The sequence below is a fragment of the Xenopus tropicalis genome, chromosome 8 (genome assembly GCF_000004195.4).
Source record: "Xenopus tropicalis strain Nigerian chromosome 8, UCB_Xtro_10.0, whole genome shotgun sequence".
Lineage (NCBI taxonomy): Eukaryota > Metazoa > Chordata > Amphibia > Anura > Pipidae > Xenopus > Xenopus tropicalis.
The window spans coordinates 38,460,499-38,479,678 of NC_030684.2; the positions used below are offsets into that span (position 1 = coordinate 38,460,499).

Consider the following 19,180-nt stretch of genomic DNA (forward strand, 5'->3'; position numbering starts at 1 on the left):
TATGAATAAAGAGCAACACCCAGCTCATAAGTTTAAAGAAGTGGTTTATTCCTATTCCTTACATGCCTTATTCCTAGTAGCTTTTCAATTGATTTCATTATTTATGTTTGGGCCCTGAAATAAAATGAATGACATTTTCTGCCTTTTTCGCCAAGGTTGATCCATCACAGGCATTACGATGTGGCTAATGAAAGGAGTGGTTCACCTTCAGTTAACTTTTAGTATGTTATAGATGGCTGTTCTTACAATGTTTCAGTCAGTCTTCCATTTTTTATATTTCTATAGTTTTTTGAATTATTTGCCTCCTCTTCTGACTCTTTCAGCTTTGAAATGGGGTACTGACCCCACTAGCCAAAAAATATTGGTCGACATGGCTACAATTTGATTGGCAATGGTTACTTTTTATTACTATCTATCTATTTAGCCATTCTCTTTTCCATATTCCCGGAGTCTCTTGTTAGAACCACTGCCTGGTTGCAAGGTAAACAAGACCATCAGCTACTCATATAGCTGCTGAAATACCAAACTGTAGAGCTAGTATGACTTATATAATGTATATAGTAATTTGTAAAATTTTCTGGGTAGTACCATGGAAGCTATAATTGCTTGTGGTGTATTCCAGAGCGGTCAACCACCCAGAAATTGGTTGGCAATCTTATTTAGCCGTCACTCCTTGATCTACTACACAGAATAAATAAAGTTCTTAATGCAACTATCCTGCATGCAAGGGAATGAATGGTAATTATAGACTGTAGTCTCTACGGGGCAGGGACCGTCCTTCCTACGTTCTCTTCTTACTACAGTCACTTAATCCCGTGTGTATTTATAAACAGTTAATTGATATTGAGTATAATCACATCTTGTGTCTATAACTAGTGTGAATATATGTATATAGACTGCGTGTGATCCTTGCAGTGCTCTTTGTATAAATAAATAATACATACATACAATACAATGCAGGTGTTGGTCGTTCATCAGTGAGAATCAAGCAAGTCAATGATAGCTTAAATGGTAGCAATTTTATATGTGTCCCTGGGTAAAGCACGGTACAATATGCACAACCATGACAAAGCCAAACGACTTTGAATCTGTGCCGCTGTAATTATCCACAAATAGTACAGTAGTGTACATATGTACAGAGGGTGAAAAAAGACCATTGTCCATCAAGTTCAACCCATCGAGTGAAACCCAGCCACAACCGTATACTAACCAATATAACACTGCACATACATAAACTATATAATAACTACACAGTAATACTAACTGTAGATATTAGTATCACAAATGACTGAATACTTGGCTTTGCTAGTTCAAAAACTCATCCAGCCCTCTTAAAGGCATTAACTAGAGTCTGCCATTTACCACAATCACTAGAAGGGCATTCCACAGGCCGTCACTGCCCCTCACCGTGAAAAACTCACCTAAGCGCTGCTTCAAATGGAAGCTCTGTCCTACTAAGTCTATAGGGGGTGACCTCTGGTGGCTGAGTTGTTTTTAGGGAAAAAAGACATCCCCCAACTGCATAATCCCCCCTCTAATGTACTTGTACAGAGTAACATGTCCCGTGGCAAACGCCTCTTTTCCAGAGAAAGACAAACCCCACAGCTCGACAGCAAACTCATAGCTTAAATCTTACACATCCCCGTCATACCAGTTAGCTGTGCACGGCTCGCACTCTCTCAGCTCATTAATATCCTCTAAGGACATGGAGCCCAAAACTGCACTGCAACTCAAGTGAGGCTTACCAGGGAACCTATAAAGCGGCAAAAATAGTTCTCAATCCTTGAGCAATGCCCTTTTTATACAAGACAGCACTTTATTTGCTTTAGTAGCCACAGAATGACACTGCCTGGATTAGACAACTTGTTGATCATACAAAAACCCCAGATCCTTCTCCGCATTGAGGATGCCCCTAACACACTACCATTCAGTAGATAGTTCGCGTTATATTATTTCTACCAAAGTGCATTAACTTTGCACTTGTCAAATTGAACCTGTCACCAAATGGTTGTAGAAGTCTCCTTATTCTAAGTAATAAATTGCTATAATATAGAACTGTAACAGTGAAAACCATGATTTCTCCGCTCGATGGAGGCTGCCTTGACTGAGTTCAAGTTGACAGACACAACGCAGCAAATCAGGAGGGACAAAAGCCAGAAAAGCAAAATAATTGGCCAAGGGAGATATCCACAATGGATAGTACCTGGACGAGATAGTGGATGTATTGCCCTTGGCGGCCTGCAGCAACATCCCCGTCGCCCTGCCGTGATTAAAGCCACAGAAAACCCAGAAAAAAAAGAACGGAGATTTTAATATCGTTCTAGAAAATCACAGGAAGGGGCCGTGCGCCATTAAATGGTTGTATATTGCAGTGCTAAGAGGGAGAGTGAAGAAAAGAAATGCTGTGTATAGCTATAGATATTTATATTATATGTATTTTAATACCTTTCTTACTAACGAAGAATAGTGCTGTTAAGACTATGATCTTTATATTATATAAAATTCTTCTTCTTTTTTTCCTTTGTTATGATATTGAGCTTCTGTCTTTATTGAACTCTTATAATATTATCTTGCATTTCTATTCTTCTTTGCTTCTTGATAAGAATAGTATTAATTTTTTACAGACGTGAATTGATATTGGTGATAAACACAGGCTGATTGCAACTCAGTTATACACACAATCTCCGTTCCAGGCCCATCTTATCTATGATATTAAGTACAGTATAATATGGCACCAGGGCGGTTATATATTTCTCTAATTCTCTATCTCTTTTTATTGTTCTATTCTTTTTTCCTTTGGGGTCTTTATCTTCTTTTTTCCCACTCTCTTTCTTCCTTTCCTTTTTTTTTTTTTTTTTCCGAACAGGTCTTTATGTTCTTTTTTCCTATTAATCATCTATGTTTATTTTTATTATTCTTTTTTTTTTTTTTTTTTTTTTTTTTTTTTTTGGTCGCTCTGTTCGATCGGCATGCCTCCACGGAGAAGGACATTTTTTTTTTTTTTTGTTAGCTTGTTTTGTTGTCTTTTTTTTTTTTTTGGTATTTTTGATTTGTGTTTTTTTTTTTTTTTTTTTTGTCTTTTTTTTTTTTTTTTTTTTTTTTTTTTTTTTTTTTTTTTTTTTGTTTTTTTTTTTTTTTTTCGAGGGACAAAGGAACTTTTTTCTTTTTATTTTTCTTTTTGGTTTGTTTTTTTTTTTTTTTTTTGTTTTTTTTTTTGTTTTGTTTTTTTTTGTTTTTTTTTTTTTTTTTGTTATTTTGCTTTTTTTTTTTTTTGTTATTTTTTGTTGTTTATTTATTTTTGTTATTTTTTTTTTTTTTTTTTTTTTTTTTTTGTTTTTTTTTTTTTTTTTGTTTTTTTTTTTTTTGTTGTTTTTTTTTTTTTTTTTTTTTTTTTTAGGGGGCGCCGGCCGGCGCGGTGTGGCGGGGTGGCCGCGGCGCTGGGTTTTTTTTTTGTCTGTTTTCCTCTATGATTCTGGTGCGCCCGGAGGCAGTCGGCCGGGCGGTCCGGACCCCGAGGGCGGCCGGGAGGGCACAAGAAAAACGTGCCTGTCCGGACGAGAGACAGTGTAGAGAGGGCACGAGTAAAAAGGCCAGGCGGGAGGGGCCAATACTATTTTTTTTTATTTTGTATTTTATTGATCTTTTGTTTTTTATTTATTTATTTTTTTTTTTTTTTTGGCTTTAACTTTTTTTTTTTATTTATTGCCATGTAGTCTGTGTTCGCCGACGAAGAAGACAGGATATGGTTTTTTTTTTTTTGGGTCACGGGAGAAGTCCTTTTATTTTGTTTTTTGTTTTGTCTGTTTTTTTTTTTTTTTTCGCAGACGTATTGATTTTGTTACTTTGTTAGTGTGATATTTTTTTTTATTTGCTTTTTTTTTTTAGTTTTTTTTTATTTTTTTGTTGTGCTTTTTGGCTTTAAATCTTTTCTCTATTATTCTTTTAGTAAAAGTATTTTTTATTATTGTCTTTACCATTAAACGGGTGTTTTTTGGTTTTTTTTGTTTTTTGGATTTTTTGGTTGTTGTTTTATTTTCTTTTAAGTAATTTAATTATGTTATAGAAAGTCCACAGTTCTAAAAAACTCTTCAATGTTCTTCATGATTTATTATTTTATAGATTTTATTCTTGTTTTATTACGAGTTTTTTTTGTCTTCTTTTCTAACTTCATTTTGCTATCTGTTTTTTATTGATATTTGGTTTTTCATTTTCTTGATTCCCTCCCTTAGACTTATTCCAAAAATAACATTTCTATTAAGCTTATCTGTTTTGTTCTTATCGTACTTTGCTTAAGGTAAGTTTTTCTGATTTCAGCCTTCCTGATTTCTAATTATCCAATCTCTCTAATTGCAAACCACTCTTTTTGGTTGCTAAGGTAATTTGGACCCTAGCAACCAGAAAGCTGCTGAAATCCAAACTGAAGAGATGCTGAACAAAATAGTAAAATGATTAAAAAAATACAAATAATAATAAAAGAAAGACCAATTACTCTCTACATTATAATAAAGTTAACTCCAAGGTTATACTAGATGCAGTATATATGGCACTGCCTGCAATCTTGCTGTTATATTAAGGCCATGATATGTGTCCCACACTAGCCATGGTAAATATGGCACTGCCTATGTCACACCTGTTTGCATTAAATGCATGTTACAGGTTCTATACTAGATAAAAAATATATTTGGGTTAGCCAGATTAAGCTAATACTCAATAATAAAGGCTACAAAACCAAGTTACCTGCAAAAGCAAGCGTTAGTATTGCAAAAATTATGTCCCCCCTGCTAGGATATAGTGGCTGCCCGTGTCTCAGCGGTTGCTGTACTTGTCCAGCCATCTGTTTAACAGTAGATACAGTTTATATCTCCGTGGCCTGTATCTCACTTTTACAGTTCATCGCAGCCATCTGCTTTGGCACAGACTCAGTATATATCTCACACCTAGTGTCATTTTTACTGTATATTTTACTGCCCAGGAGCCATATCAGTTACACTAGATACACAGTACTCATATCTTCCCTGCTAAAATACACTGTATAGCAGTGTCAGAGAGATAATACTAAAGATACGAGGAATCATTTAAGTCCACAAGCACAGTGGGCAACTTGGCATTTTTCCCCACAATGAGCTGCGTGTAACACCACTAATGATGATCTGATTGTTTGGCCCTAGGGCCAAACAGCTGGATCGGCTCAATATTGGCCAACTCAGGTTGGGTATATTGGATAAAGATCTGCTCATTTGGCAAGGGTCTTTCAATGTATGGCAAGCCTTTACATACCAAGAACGTGAAAGGGGGCTTTTTAACCCATCCCAAAGACATATTGATGACTATTTTACACCTATAAGACTCTGCTTAGCTGGTATGTGCTTCAATCTTAATATTTTTAGATGTACCAATCCAGTCTATTAATGCTGGAATTCAAAAATAATCTGCATAAACACCTTTAGTCTGTGATTTAGCTGATAAGTTTATACCTATAACTCATACAACCTGCTTTGTCTTCTTATGCAAAGTGACTATGAGTATTACATGGGGATACCCACACTACACTTGGCTTTCATGAGTATTAGTCTATAATCAAGAATAACGTCTTCTTACTTTTGGGAGCTGGACTGTACCCTTCTGCCGCACAAAAATAGTTCCCAATCTCACTGCCAAATTTTAAAGGCTCCAGAAATGTCACATCATCAACAGCCAGGGCAGAAATTTTCCCTCAGGCGGCTCCCTGGGCCACCCCCATTGGTCCGGTCTTGGGCTAACAAGGGAAAAACAGAACGGAAATATTGTATAATACATTGTATAAGAAGAATGTCAGTAATCACCAGCTACACTTGAAATGATAATAAAAAAGTGTGGGTTGATGTTGTTTTGCCATTGAAAATGAACTTTATTTATTTATTTATTATGCAAAGGGAGCAGATGCTGGAAACCCAGCCCAATGTTTAGAATAGCTGTGCAGCTGTTACTGATGCTCTCATTTGCCCCTGAACCCAAAACCTTGCACTCAAACGCCCTAATGCTGGGCCCACTCTACTTTCCTCAATTAAACTTTGACATAATCAAAGCCAAGGATAGTTAACAAAAACTATTGTCTATAATATTAATACAAGTAAAGCTTGTAGACAACACAGGCAGGTCATAGAGGGTCATGTTTTACTATGGCCACAAACACAAGCACTCGGTTAAGGATTTGATCTGCCATTAAAGATCTTATTAAAAAGAGGTGGGGGGTGTTAGAAATAGCAGGGCAGTAGGGTGAGAACAGCAATGGGTTCTGGGAGAAGGAAAGTTATTAATTGAGGTTCATATCATAAACCTTGTCTGGTGAGATCATATGTTCTTTCAGCTACTGGGAAGCATAACATTTACTGCAATGCATTTTATTAACCCTTCATAGACGTCTACTTACCCCTCCCTTCCAGGCAGTAAATGCAGTCACATGAACACCTACATCTAACATAAAATAACTTTATACAGAATATAGGAAACTGCCATCTACAACTCAACCACCAGTACAGGGAAGTCTAGAATTGGCCATAAGCATCTAATTATAATTCTCAAGGGTAGGTGTTGATGGCTCCAGGGCCGCCATCAGAAATCACGGGGCCCCTTACAACAAAATTTTGAGACAAATATATTTAGCAGTACAGTTTAAACCTGTACCATTTCAATTGGTCCTTCATTTTAAATGGGAAGGGGGGGGGGTTGGGTCACCAATTCAAGTGCAGCAGCAGCAGCAGTGCTATCTACACAGCAGAGATATTAATGCTTAATCCTATGCAAACTTGTCAACAAACAAAGCACAATGCATATGCAACAGTGTGGCACTAAAGGGGCCAATAAATGGAGCACTGGATTAGTCCTCTAGTGCAGTAAGCACAAAGCTTTTTAACTGGGCTCTGGGTATACTGGCCATAAATGCAAACATTTTTATGGCTTCCACATTCCATCATGCTTCATTTTTTGGAATGTCAAACCACTCAAATGGCATTATATTATATTATATGTGTGACTGGGTCCGGGATTATATGTATTAGCGGATTATATGTGTGTGCAGGTGACTGAGATTACACGTATGAGTGGGATTATATATGTGTGACTGGGGCCAGTATTACATGTATTAGGGGGATTATACGTGTGCAGGTGACTGAGATTAAATGTATGAGTGGGATTATATATGTGTGACTGGAGCCAGTATTACATGTATTAGGGGGATTATATGTGTGCAGGTGACTGAGATTACACGTATGAGTGGGATTATATATGTGTGACTGGGGCCAGTATTACATGTATTAGGGGGATTATATGTGTGCAGGTGACTGAGATTACATGTATGAGTGGGATTATGTGTGTGACTGGGTCCGGGATTACATTTATTAGGGGGATGATATATGTGTGACTGAGGCTGGGATTACATGTATGAGTGGTATTATACGTGTGACTGGCTGTGCATGTGACTGGGATTACATGTACCGTATATACTCGAGTATAAGTCGATCCGAATATAAGCCGAGGTACCTATTTCTATCTAAGAAAACTGGAAAAAACTTATTGACTCGAGTATAAGCCTAGGGTGGGAAATGCAGCAGCTACTGATAAGTTTCAATAATCAAATAAATAATAAAAGAACACTCAGCGTGACCCCCTGTGAACTCTTCATAAATATATCATGTTGGCAGCTGCAGATTTTATAAAATACATTTGTGCTGGATCTTTTTGAGCTAGATAGATGATAGATCATTTCAGATTTCAGTTTTAAATAATATTATAATATTTCAGCCAAAGAAGCAGATCTGGCTGTGTATAGCCGCCATAAGATGTTTCCAATAACTGTTTTTACCAGGTATGGGACCCTGAACAATAAACCATGACCTATGCTAGATGTAATACATATAAATATAAAAGACAAAGCAGCTGAAATGAACATAACTTATTCAAGTAGCAGGTCTTTTCCCTATAATTTACATTTATAGAATGAAAGGCATTAGGTCAGCCTTATATCTCAACATATCTCAACATATTTGTCTTGACAATAGTACATCCAAAACCTTAGTAGGATTCTCATAATGGCTGGCTGTTCTAGTTAGTGTTAATGTGTTATGTGTTTCAGTGGCAACTAGTGCTAAACACTTCTCCCAACAGATTGTAACCCATCTGCACTGATTGTTGCTGTTTTATATTTCTGCATACAGCATTCTAGTGGAAATAGCACAGCCGAATGCAATATAAACTCGGGTATAAGATGAGCATGAGTTTTTAAGCACATTTTTCGTGCTGAAAAACTCGGTTGATACTCGAGTATATACGGTATTAGGGGGATTATATATGTGTGACTGGGGCCGGGATTAAACGTATGAATAGGATAATATATGTGACTGAGACCGGGATTACATGTATGAGTGGGATTATATGTGTGACGGGAGCCGGGATTACACGTATGAGTGGGATTATATGTGTGACGGGAGCCGGGATTACACGTATGAGTGTGATTATTTGTGTGACGGGAGCTGGGATTACACGTATGAGTGGGATTATATGTGTGACGGGAGCCGGGATTACACGTATGAGTGGGATTATATGTGTGACGGGAGCTGGGATTACACGTATGAGTGGGATTATATGTGTGACTGAGCCGGGATTACATGTATGAGTGGGATTATATGTGTGACTGAGCCGGGATTACACGTATGAGTGGGATTATATGTGTGACGGGAGCCGGGATTACACGTATGAGTGGGATTATATGTGTGACGGGAGCTGGGATTACACGTATGAGTGGGATTATATGTGTGACTGAGCCGGGATTACATGTATGAGTAGGATTACGACCGAGAGAGAAGAAGGAAAGACAGGAATATCCTCTCAGAGGACTATCCCTGTATAGACTTCAGGACACTGCACCGAAAACCCCCAAAAAATATGTAGTTTATTATCAGGTAAGTTTCTTGATCAGGTGTGGTATAAAGATTAAGACTTAACGTTTATTGTTCACTTTTTTTTAAAAAAATAAAGTTTATCAAGGACAAAACCCTATTAAAAAACGCGTAAGGTGAAATACAACTCAAAAGAAAACTCTAACAAAATGTAAGGCGGCTTAGAGTTAACTTGCTTTCTAAAATTCGCTACAAAGTTTTATCTTACAGAGTAACCATTGTAAATTGATTCTCCTAGGCCTGTGAAGGCAATTCAAGGGAGATTTAAAAAGTATCCAAAACTATTGTTGCGAAAGTATTATCATACAAATAAGCAGAGGAATCAGTTTCCTTGTGATATAAAGATAACTGCTTAACCGCAAGGGGGATTCAGACCCCGTTGTTACCAAATGAGATGTGCACTTCTCACTAGGTATAGAACTATAATTAGATGATTTGGGTGTACCAACGCCCCGCAGTGAAATGAAGTTAACCCCAGCTTTAAGCCAAGTTTCTGGTTTCTAGATTGCAGCAACCCACGCTAATTAAAATGCACATCAATCGTGCATCCCTTTCAACCCACCCTTCCAACCACCAAACCCCACATCAACACCCGTTCACTCCCCCCTTCCCAAGCCCGACGCGCGTTTCGCTCCTATACACACGGAGCTTTTTCAAGGACTAGCGCGCGCCCCCCCCACAACTGCCGGCTTTTAAATTTACCATGTCACTTGCTATTGGATAGTTCGCGTCCTACTCGGGACCTCCCCTATGACGTCACAAAAGGACCCGGACTGCACCATCCATTCCAGCTTCTCATAGACAGGGAAACATAAGTTATCATCAAATGCTGACAGAGGGGGCGCTATATTGTCTAACATGAAATAGAGTTAAATAAAGAACAGAAATGATTGGAGTATCATGAATGAAAATGAAATAAATTTGTAACCAACAGTATGGATGGAATAAATTAATAATAAGAAGTAAGTACAATAATTGAAATAAACATTAGAAATGAAAATCAAAAATCGAGTAATTATTAAGTGTCATCTAATCTAGGAAGACGTTTAAGGTAATACTTTTGTTAAGGCCATTGGGAGATAGTGAATTTAATAAAAAAATCCACTCGCTCTCTTTTTTAAGAAGAGCTTTATCCAGATCACCACCCCGTAATCCTAGGCTGATTTTACTGAGCCCGGACATTCTCAGCCCGACACTTTACCCTCATGTTTTTCGTAAAAGTGTCTGGCAATGGGGGTCATTTTGGTATTACTGCCAGCATCTGTATTCGAATGTTCAATGTTCCTGACATGTTCGAGTAATCTGTCTTTCAGCATTCTATTTGTTTTACCCACATATTGTTTACCACAAGGACAGGTAATGAGGTAAATAATGCTTTCTGAGCGACAGTTAAAAAAATCTTTCACTTCATGTCTAGTATTAAACCTATCCACTACAGAATTGAGATTGTATATATATTTACAAGCTTTGCAGCGGCCACACATAAACGTCCCCTTTAAATTAGTGGTGTTTAATATGAACAGAGGGTTGGAAGTGACTGGAAACGAGTTTGTCCCTCAAATTAGGGGATCTCCTACAGCATGTACTAGGGAATTCTCCCACATATTTTCGTAGAGTGGTATCCGTATGTAGCACATGCCAATGTCTTTTTAGAATATTGATGATTTGAGGCCATTGATTATTGAAGGTACTAACAAACCGTATGCACTCTTCAGGTGATTGGGTCTTCCTCTGGCCTGTCTTCAAGAGGTTAGTGCGCTTGAGACCACAGGCGCGATAATAGGCCTGTTTTACTATCCTTCCACTGTAACCTCTGTCTCTGAGCCTAATCATCAATTCCTGAGCTCTTTTTACAAACAGGGTGTGTTCAGAGCAATTGCGTCTAAGTCTAACGAACTCACCATATGGAATTGCTTTTTTAGTAGAATTTAAATGGTGACTCTGAAAATGTAAGATAGAATTTGTTGCCGTAGGTTTTCTATATAGGTCAGTTCTAAGCTCACCATCGGCCATAATATATATGGAAATGTCAAGGAAATCAATTTTGTGAGTATTATAAGTATGAGTAAGTTTGATATTAAGGCTATTCTCATTTAATTTCAGAAGGAAATCATCTAGTAATTCTGTCGTGCCAGTCCACAAGAAGAACAAATCATCGATGTAACGAAACCAGTCTAAAACAAATTGAGTGTAGTGTGTTAGTGCATCATCGAAAACCCAATTTGCTTCCCACCAACCCAGAAATAGGTTGGCATATGTAGGGGCAAACGCAGCTCCATTGCTACACCACGTTGTTGCAAATAGAATTTATTATTGAAAATAAAAAAATTATGTGTCAAACAAAATTGTGTAATAGATATGATAAAGTCAATGTATTGAGGGTCCCCAATTGCTCTCAGTCTCAAGAAAGAACCTTATGGCCATTAGGCCAAATTTGTGCAAAATACATGTATATAAGGACTCAACATCACATGTTACCAAGATTGTACCGGCCGTACTTTAACATTCTCAATTTTAGATAATAGATCGCTCGTATCACGTGTGTATGAGGGTAAATTGCACACAAAAGAGCGCAATTTTTTATCAATATATATGCTCGCCTGTTCGCATAGATTTCCGTTCCCTGACACTATGGGTTCTCCCAGGGGGTTTCGTAATATTCTTATGAATCTTTGGCAACATGTAGAAAGTAGGAGTCCTAGAATATGTATTTTTTAGAACTTTGAATTCGGGTTTAGTGAGTAGCCCCGTTTGATAGCCATCTGAAATAATATCATTATATGACTCGCGAAAAGCAGAAGTTGGATCATGGTGCAATTTACTATAGCATTTGGTATCAGTTAACTGTTTGAGTGCCTCAGCTATATACAAAATTTTTGGCCAGATCACAACATTGCACCTTTATCCGATGGTTTAATAACTACATCATCCCATTTTTTAATTTGTGATATAAGCAGTCCTCCTCCCCTTGGCTTAGATTAGAGGGTCCTGTACTCGGTAATTTAAGAAAGTCACTCATCACCAGCTCTCCAAAGGTAGTCACAGCAGAGCTCGTATTTTTTGGAGGCATAAAAGTGCTCTTAGGTTTGATGACTGAGTGAGTATCACGATTTTCTAAGAGGAGTTCATTAAGATCAGATAGAGCTTCCAAGAAATTAGTATCTTGTTCGGCAATGGCTAAATCATGAGGGTTAGAACGATCGGAAATTGCTGCTAAGGGATTACACAAGTCACTTAATGAGATTTCAGAGTCTCTATCAAAATGTTTTTTAAGAAGTAGTTTGCGGCAAAAAGAAAATAGATCTTTGTAGAGTTCAAATTTAGAAACATTACAGCTAGGAGAGAAAGAGAGACCTTTTGAGAGTACATTAGACTGATCAGACGTCAAAATATGGTCACTCAGATTGACAATAGTTAATAACGACGTCCCCTGAATCGTGTTCTGCCTTGTTGGGGTTCCCATTGATTTTGCCTGGGATAGGCCCACCTCTCTCTGTCTCTTAAATTTCTTTCCCCCCCTCCGTATTCTCTTTTTCTTAAAAAAGAGGACTGAGAAGTGATTGGGGTTACTGAGATGGTGTTTTCCACATTAATTGATGTGGTTTCAGAGTCAGATAGTTCTGATGCAGAAGTGGTTATTTGGAGGGATTTTCCCCCCATATGATTTTCTGATAGGTTTGGACCATTTGTACACCATACCAACATCATAATCATGAATATCCCTTAAATATTCTGACGTTTATTGTCTATAATTTCATGTTCTAAACGGTCGATCTCGGTGTTAATACGGACTAATTGTTGGTTACCATATCCTGATCTTTATGGCCTGAAGTTTATCTTCAATCTCTTTAATTTGAATAGTTAGCTCAGAAACGACTTTCTTTTCATAGTCAGATAATAATTGTACCCAGCTGTAGAGAACACTGATGTAATGTCTTTTCCCATTCGGACTTAAAATTCGGATCAATCATCTCAAATGAGGGAAAGACCTTAATGCGTAGCCCCCGGGGAACATGTCAGGAACATTGAACATTCAAATACAGATGCTGGCAGTAATACCAAAATGACCCCCATTGCCAGACACTTTTACGAAAAACATGAGGGTAAAAGTGTCGGGCTGAGAATGTCCGGGCTCAGTAAAATCAGCCTAGGATTACGGGGTGGTGATCTGGATAAAGCTCTTCTTAAAAAAGAGAGCGAGTGGATTTTTTTTATTAAATTCACTATCTCCCAATGGCCTTAACAAAAGTATTACCTTAAACGTCTTCCTAGATTAGATGACACTTAATAATTACTCGATTTTTGATTGTCATTTCTAATGTTTATTTCAATTATTGTACTTACTTCTTATTATTAATTTATTCCATCCATACTGTTGGTTACAAATTTATTTCATTTTCATTCATGATACTCCAATCATTTCTGTTCTTTATTTAACTCTATTTCATGTTAGGACAAATATAGCGCCCCCTCTGTCAAGCATTTGATGATAACTTATGTTTCCCTGTCTATGAGAAGCTGGAATGGATGGTGCAGTCCGGGTCCTTTTGTGACGTCATAGGGGAGGTCCCGAGTAGGACGCGAACTATCCAATAGCAAGTGACATGGTAAATTTAAAAGCCGGCAGTGTGGGGGGGCGCGCGCTAGTCCTTGAAAAAGCTCCGTGTGTATAGGAGCGAAACGCGCGTCGGGCTTGGGAAGGGGGGAGTGAACGGGTGTTGATGTGGGGTTTGGTGGTTGGAAGGGTGGGTTGAAAGGGATGCACGATTGATGTGCATTTTAATTAGCGTGGGTGCTGCAATCTAGAAACCAGAAACTTGGCTTAAAGCTGGGTTAACTTCATTTCACTGCGGGGCGTTGGTACACCCAAATCATCTAATTATAGTTCTATACCTAGTGAGAAGTGCACATCTCATTTGGTAACAACGGGGTCTGAATCCCCCTTGCGGTTAAGCAGTTATCTTTATATCACAAGGAAACTGATTCCTCTGCTTATTTGTATGATAATACTTTCGCAACAATAGTTTTGGATACTTTTTAAATCTCCTTGAATTGCCTTCACAGGCCTAGGAGAATCAATTTACAATGGTTACTCTGTAAGATAAAACTTTGTAGCGAATTTTAGAAAGCAAGTTAACTCTAAGCCGCCTTACATTTTGTTAGAGTTTTCTTTTGAGTTGTATTTCACCTTACGCGTTTTTAATAGGGTTTTGTCCTTGATAAACTTTATTTTTTTAAAAAAAAGTGAACAATAAACGTTAAGTCTTAATCTCTATACCACACCTGATCAAGAAACTTACCTGATAATAAACTACATATTTTTGGGGGGTTTCAGTGCAGTGTCCTGAAGTCTATACAGGGATAGTCCTCTGAGAGGATATTCCTGTCTTTCCTTCTTCTCTCTCGGTCAATATATTTTACTTCGGTTGCACGTTACCCCCATATTCTCACTCTCTTCTATGTACAATTAATGTGGATGGTGCTAGCTTTTTCTATTTTTGTACTATGAGTAGGATTATATGTGTGACGGGAGCCGGGTTACACGTATGAGTGGGATTATGGATATGATAAGGATTTATAGGTGTTTACAGGAATGTCTGTAATGGCTGCCTGGCTGAATAAACAGTAACTGTAGCTGGAAATATTTGACCCCTACATTGCACACAGTTGGGTCTTTGAAAACTCCAAGCCAAAGGTATAATATTAGAACCTCTTGTCAATCATCAGTAAATAGTAAATACAATAGATATTATATAGGGTTAGGGAAGCAGTAGGGCTTCTTTTCATCCCTTCTCTGCGGCCTGTGTACAATCCCTTAGCCGGCCAACCTGTTCCTATGTGCTTGTCAATGTCTTGTGCTTTTTTAGTAGAGCCAGCCAACTTTCTGACAGGTGCTGGAAGAGACTGAGAACCAAGAGACATTTTAAAAGTTAGAAGTCACTTCACCCTTAAAAAAACCCTCCATCCTATGAGAGAGACTGTGCTGGGAAAAAAAAGAAGGTGCCCCGTAGAATCAGGCTGTAAAAATTAGGGCTCAAATACAAAACCTTTCATAGTAGACAATGCACTTCAGGACCAAAATGCCTTTACAACATGTGCATTAATACTCTCATCTATGCTTGAACGTGATTGCAATGATGTACATCTAAAAAAAAAGACAAAATTTGATGCGCACAAAGCAAAACACATTGTAGAGTTAGTTACAGCAGGCAGGATTTCTCAGATGATAAATACTTTGACCTGTATACTGCCAGTATAATTACAATGTATTATTGGTACAATTGATCCTTAGGATGCATTAGACAAGTCGCCATAGATTAAGCATAATTTAAAGGAAAACTATACCCCAAGAATCGAATACTAACAACAGATTTGAGCTTGTTTAGCAAATATATTTTTATAGAGCCCTACATTGTCGTTAGGGCATTAGTTTTCCTTTAATAAGTATCTATTGACAGGCTTTAAAACCCAGAGAACTAGTTTGCTTTCAACGAAAAATTAGCAAAACCTCAACTTTTAACACGACCGTGCCCAGTAACGAGACTGCGCCTATTTTGATGAAAACCGACAAATTTCCACAGCAAAATTTGCGCCCGTTTTGCAAAAAAAATCAGCGATAGCGTGAAATGCAGAATTATGCTGAAATCCATACCTGGCGCTACCCAGAACATCAATCAGTAACATCAATCAGTTTATGAAAAAGCTAAGTTCCATTCATACGGACATCACAGCCCACATGGTAAAGCTGCAATAATCTATGCCCTTTCACTATAAGAAATGATCAGTCTAAGTCATCACAAACAAAAGCATTTGTAATATTGTTAAGAATAAGTGAATAATGCAAAGATTCCATTTGTTATCTAGGTAAGCAAGATCTGTCGTACATTTTTGAAGTAGCAAAATTGTTGTTTACAGATTTGCTGATTTGCCATGAAAAAAGTTCGCGAGAGAAGAAATTTGCAGTCACCTAAAAAAATATAGTAACCACATTTGGCGAATTTCTTCAGCATTTCACAATTGTGTCGCCAAACAAAATGTCAAGATTTGTCCATGACTATTGGACACATATTAATTTTACTATCTCCTTACAGTGTTGCTCCCGTTTCCGCCAGCACTGAGTACCAGCCATTAGCCCTGCACACCATTCGTAATGCTGCCCCCTGCCAACCCGGCCCTGCTAAATGGTAAGGCAGGCAGAGCTCAGCTGGACAGGCCCAGTTATAGGCACAGTCTGTAAAGCTGTCCCACTGTACAGAGTCATTTCAGTGGGACTTTTTTTGGTAGAATTCCTCACATGGTGCAACCAAACAGCAGTTCCACACTGATATATAGTTTCTTTCTATTCACCACACACCAAGCGCCCGTTAATGCTGCTGCCCCTTAGCCACATAAGCCCACATCTGATTCAGCTACAAACTAAGCCAAACCAGCTAAGCACGCTGGTGTGTGTGTCAACATCTTCATGTTAGTAGCCAAGCTGATAAACCAACTGATCGGACCGCGCTAGCACTGGGCATGATGACAGCTCCGTGCTGGCTCCGACCAGTAGCTCTTGACTGTGTCAATACCTGTTATGCAGCTCTGATACCCCTGGGCAGCCAAGCCAGCACCTCTTTTATGCACCCATCCGCCTGCTTCTCTGCAACTGACTGTCCTTGCACCCGCTCTCCATAGAAGAATGGGCAGCTGCTGGAAAGTGGACAAGGTAATCCATGATAACTGGGTGTAACTAGGCAGGATATAGACAGATGACAGGGACGGGGGCTCTTTCTAGCCACATCACAGAAGGGTTAAATGCTTGACACAGGTAGTGCCTGGGCATCACATTGGCTCCAGCCTGGGCATATAATAAGGGTATAACACTTATAGTCAATTTCTCTCAATGGCAATGTCATGAGATCTGTCGCATATATTATCTGGCGTGCCTCCTTCTCTTGTATGTGAAGCTGCTGGACTTTATGCACAGTATAACTATAGTCCAGTGCAAATGACTTTGGATATGTACCATTATATATTGTGGGTTTTATTTCCATTTAGGAGCCATGCAAATATGATTGTTCAGTAGATGCTTATAAATCAGATAAACGATGAGAAGAATTCTTAAGCTGGCCATACACGTGCGATCTGACGATGTTTCGTCGACATCGGTCGCACGAAACATCGTCAGATCCGCACCACACTCAGGCTGAATCGGAGGTAAGGAGGATAAACAATAGGATTTCTACCTCCTTCTGCCGATTAAGCCTGAAGGGAGATTTTGATCAGGCGCTTCTATGGGCGCCCGATAAAATTTCCAACTGGTCCGATCGCGAGTCGGCCGATTCAGCAGCTTCCTGCGATATCGGTGGCTCGCCGACATACTAACGCGCCGAAATCGACGAAACAGTTTGTACGATTTATCGTGCGGTGTATGGCCACCTTTAATGAATCAGTTAAAGTATCAGTAGAATTCTTAATGAATAAATTAAAATATCAGTAAATCTTAATAATCAATAAAATACAGTAGATCTAAAGATCAGTAAAGTTATCGTAGATTCTAAATGAGCATAAGTGTGTGTAATCTCTCTCCCTCGCCACCATCACGACTTTATTGTATTTTGCGCGACTTTTTCGCCGCTGTCGCAATTTTTTTCGTATTGAGCAATTGTAGACGGCGGAAAAACCAATCCGAGAAAATATACGATAAAGTCATAACGGCGAAAAAAAATTGCGGGACAAACTAAAAAGTCACGTCAGCAACGAAAAAGGCTCAAAAATACCGATCATTACGTTCGTGCATTAGTAAATCTGCCCCTTATTATCACCCCTATTGGTTTATATGGCAAGCTCAATTGTTCCCAAGTCTCACTATACAGCCAAACACAGTCCTGTATGTATCTGAGTATGTGTCAGTTTGGCAGTTATTGTGCTTCAGTGACATCACCAACGGCTCTCACAAACGGCAGTTATACCATTTCTGGATTCAGAGGTAAGTGGAGCAGATTAAGAAACTGGGGAGGGGGGCCATATTTAAGACAATGATACAAGGGGCAATTTGGGGGTTTTGGCACCCATGATTTATAGTAGCTTTATTATTGGGGTCACACTCCCCCAAATTGCCACCCCATTGCCTCCTATTGGTATTGCCTGGGGAGATGCTTGTCTTAATGTTGTCTGTCGGAAATTTCTGTCATCTTAACCAATAATATTTGCCTGACAAAATGGAAGGGGGCTACATTTTAGGCAACTTTTTTATAGTAGCTTTTATAGTAGCTTGGGCAGTGGAGTCAAAGATCCCAAAACTGCTCCCTGGCACCAAAGCCCCCAAAATTGAACCCATTGCTTGCTCTTGTGGAAATTGTCAGTGTGTTTATATATTAATTATGGGGTATGCCATTGGTAGCAGGAGTGACACCTCAAAAAAAAGCCCATTTCAATTTAATGTGCAGAGCTGCAGAACAAAAATGCAGTAGAAAATCATAATCACTGTCTCATTGACCCTAAACCTCTGCTTCTCTAGCTATAGCTGTACTACTTTTCCCAGCATCCCCTGTGGCTCAGTTGAAGTTCTAAAACATTGTGTATTTTGTGTTTGCTTACTGCTGCTTTTTAACTCTGAGGCCATTTAATCTACCTCTCTTTAGCTGTAACTGCCAACTTGCATTTGGACGCTAGGTGTCCCAGTTACCGTAGCAACGGTCAGTAGCCTTAGCACTAGAGTGGATGATGGATAAGGAAGAGTTAGTACAGTTAGTAGAATAAATGCGAAAGTGTTAGGGATCCCTTGTGTTATGGGTGCAGGGGCACTAATCAGAGTAGAGCAGGTTATGGGGAGCAGACATGTTGGGTATGTGCAGGGAGAAGCAGGTTCTTTGAGGATATTGAGATGATCCCTGCTCTCAGTGCACAATGGGATCTGCAGTCTTGTCATAAGCCAGCTCTGACATTAGAGGCAAACCAATGCTAACTACCTCTTATGCCTGACATCGGAGTGCATCATGGGAGATAAAGGCCCTTTACAAGAGCCAGTGAGGAAAGTCTGCATCCTGGATGACCATCATGTTTGTTAGCTAAATAGCACGACACACACACACGAGCTGTCAGGCTCATTTTCTTCTAATTATAGTCTGAAAAAAGATTGAAAACCTCACAGTGCATTATGGGATCTGTACTATTCTTCATTTTAAGGCCCCCAAATTTAAAACAGGAGCAGTTTTGCAATGCTGTATTGATATTGCTTATCAGTCTGGTTCCAATGGGCTCCCTAC

General features: G+C 38.7%; 1 protein-coding gene across 1 annotated transcript in view; it reads left to right on the forward strand.

Annotated features, from left to right (window-relative positions):
- cdk5rap2 (CDK5 regulatory subunit associated protein 2) overlaps positions 1–19,180 on the forward strand; it is a 280,021-nt gene that overhangs the window by 200,870 nt on the left and 59,971 nt on the right.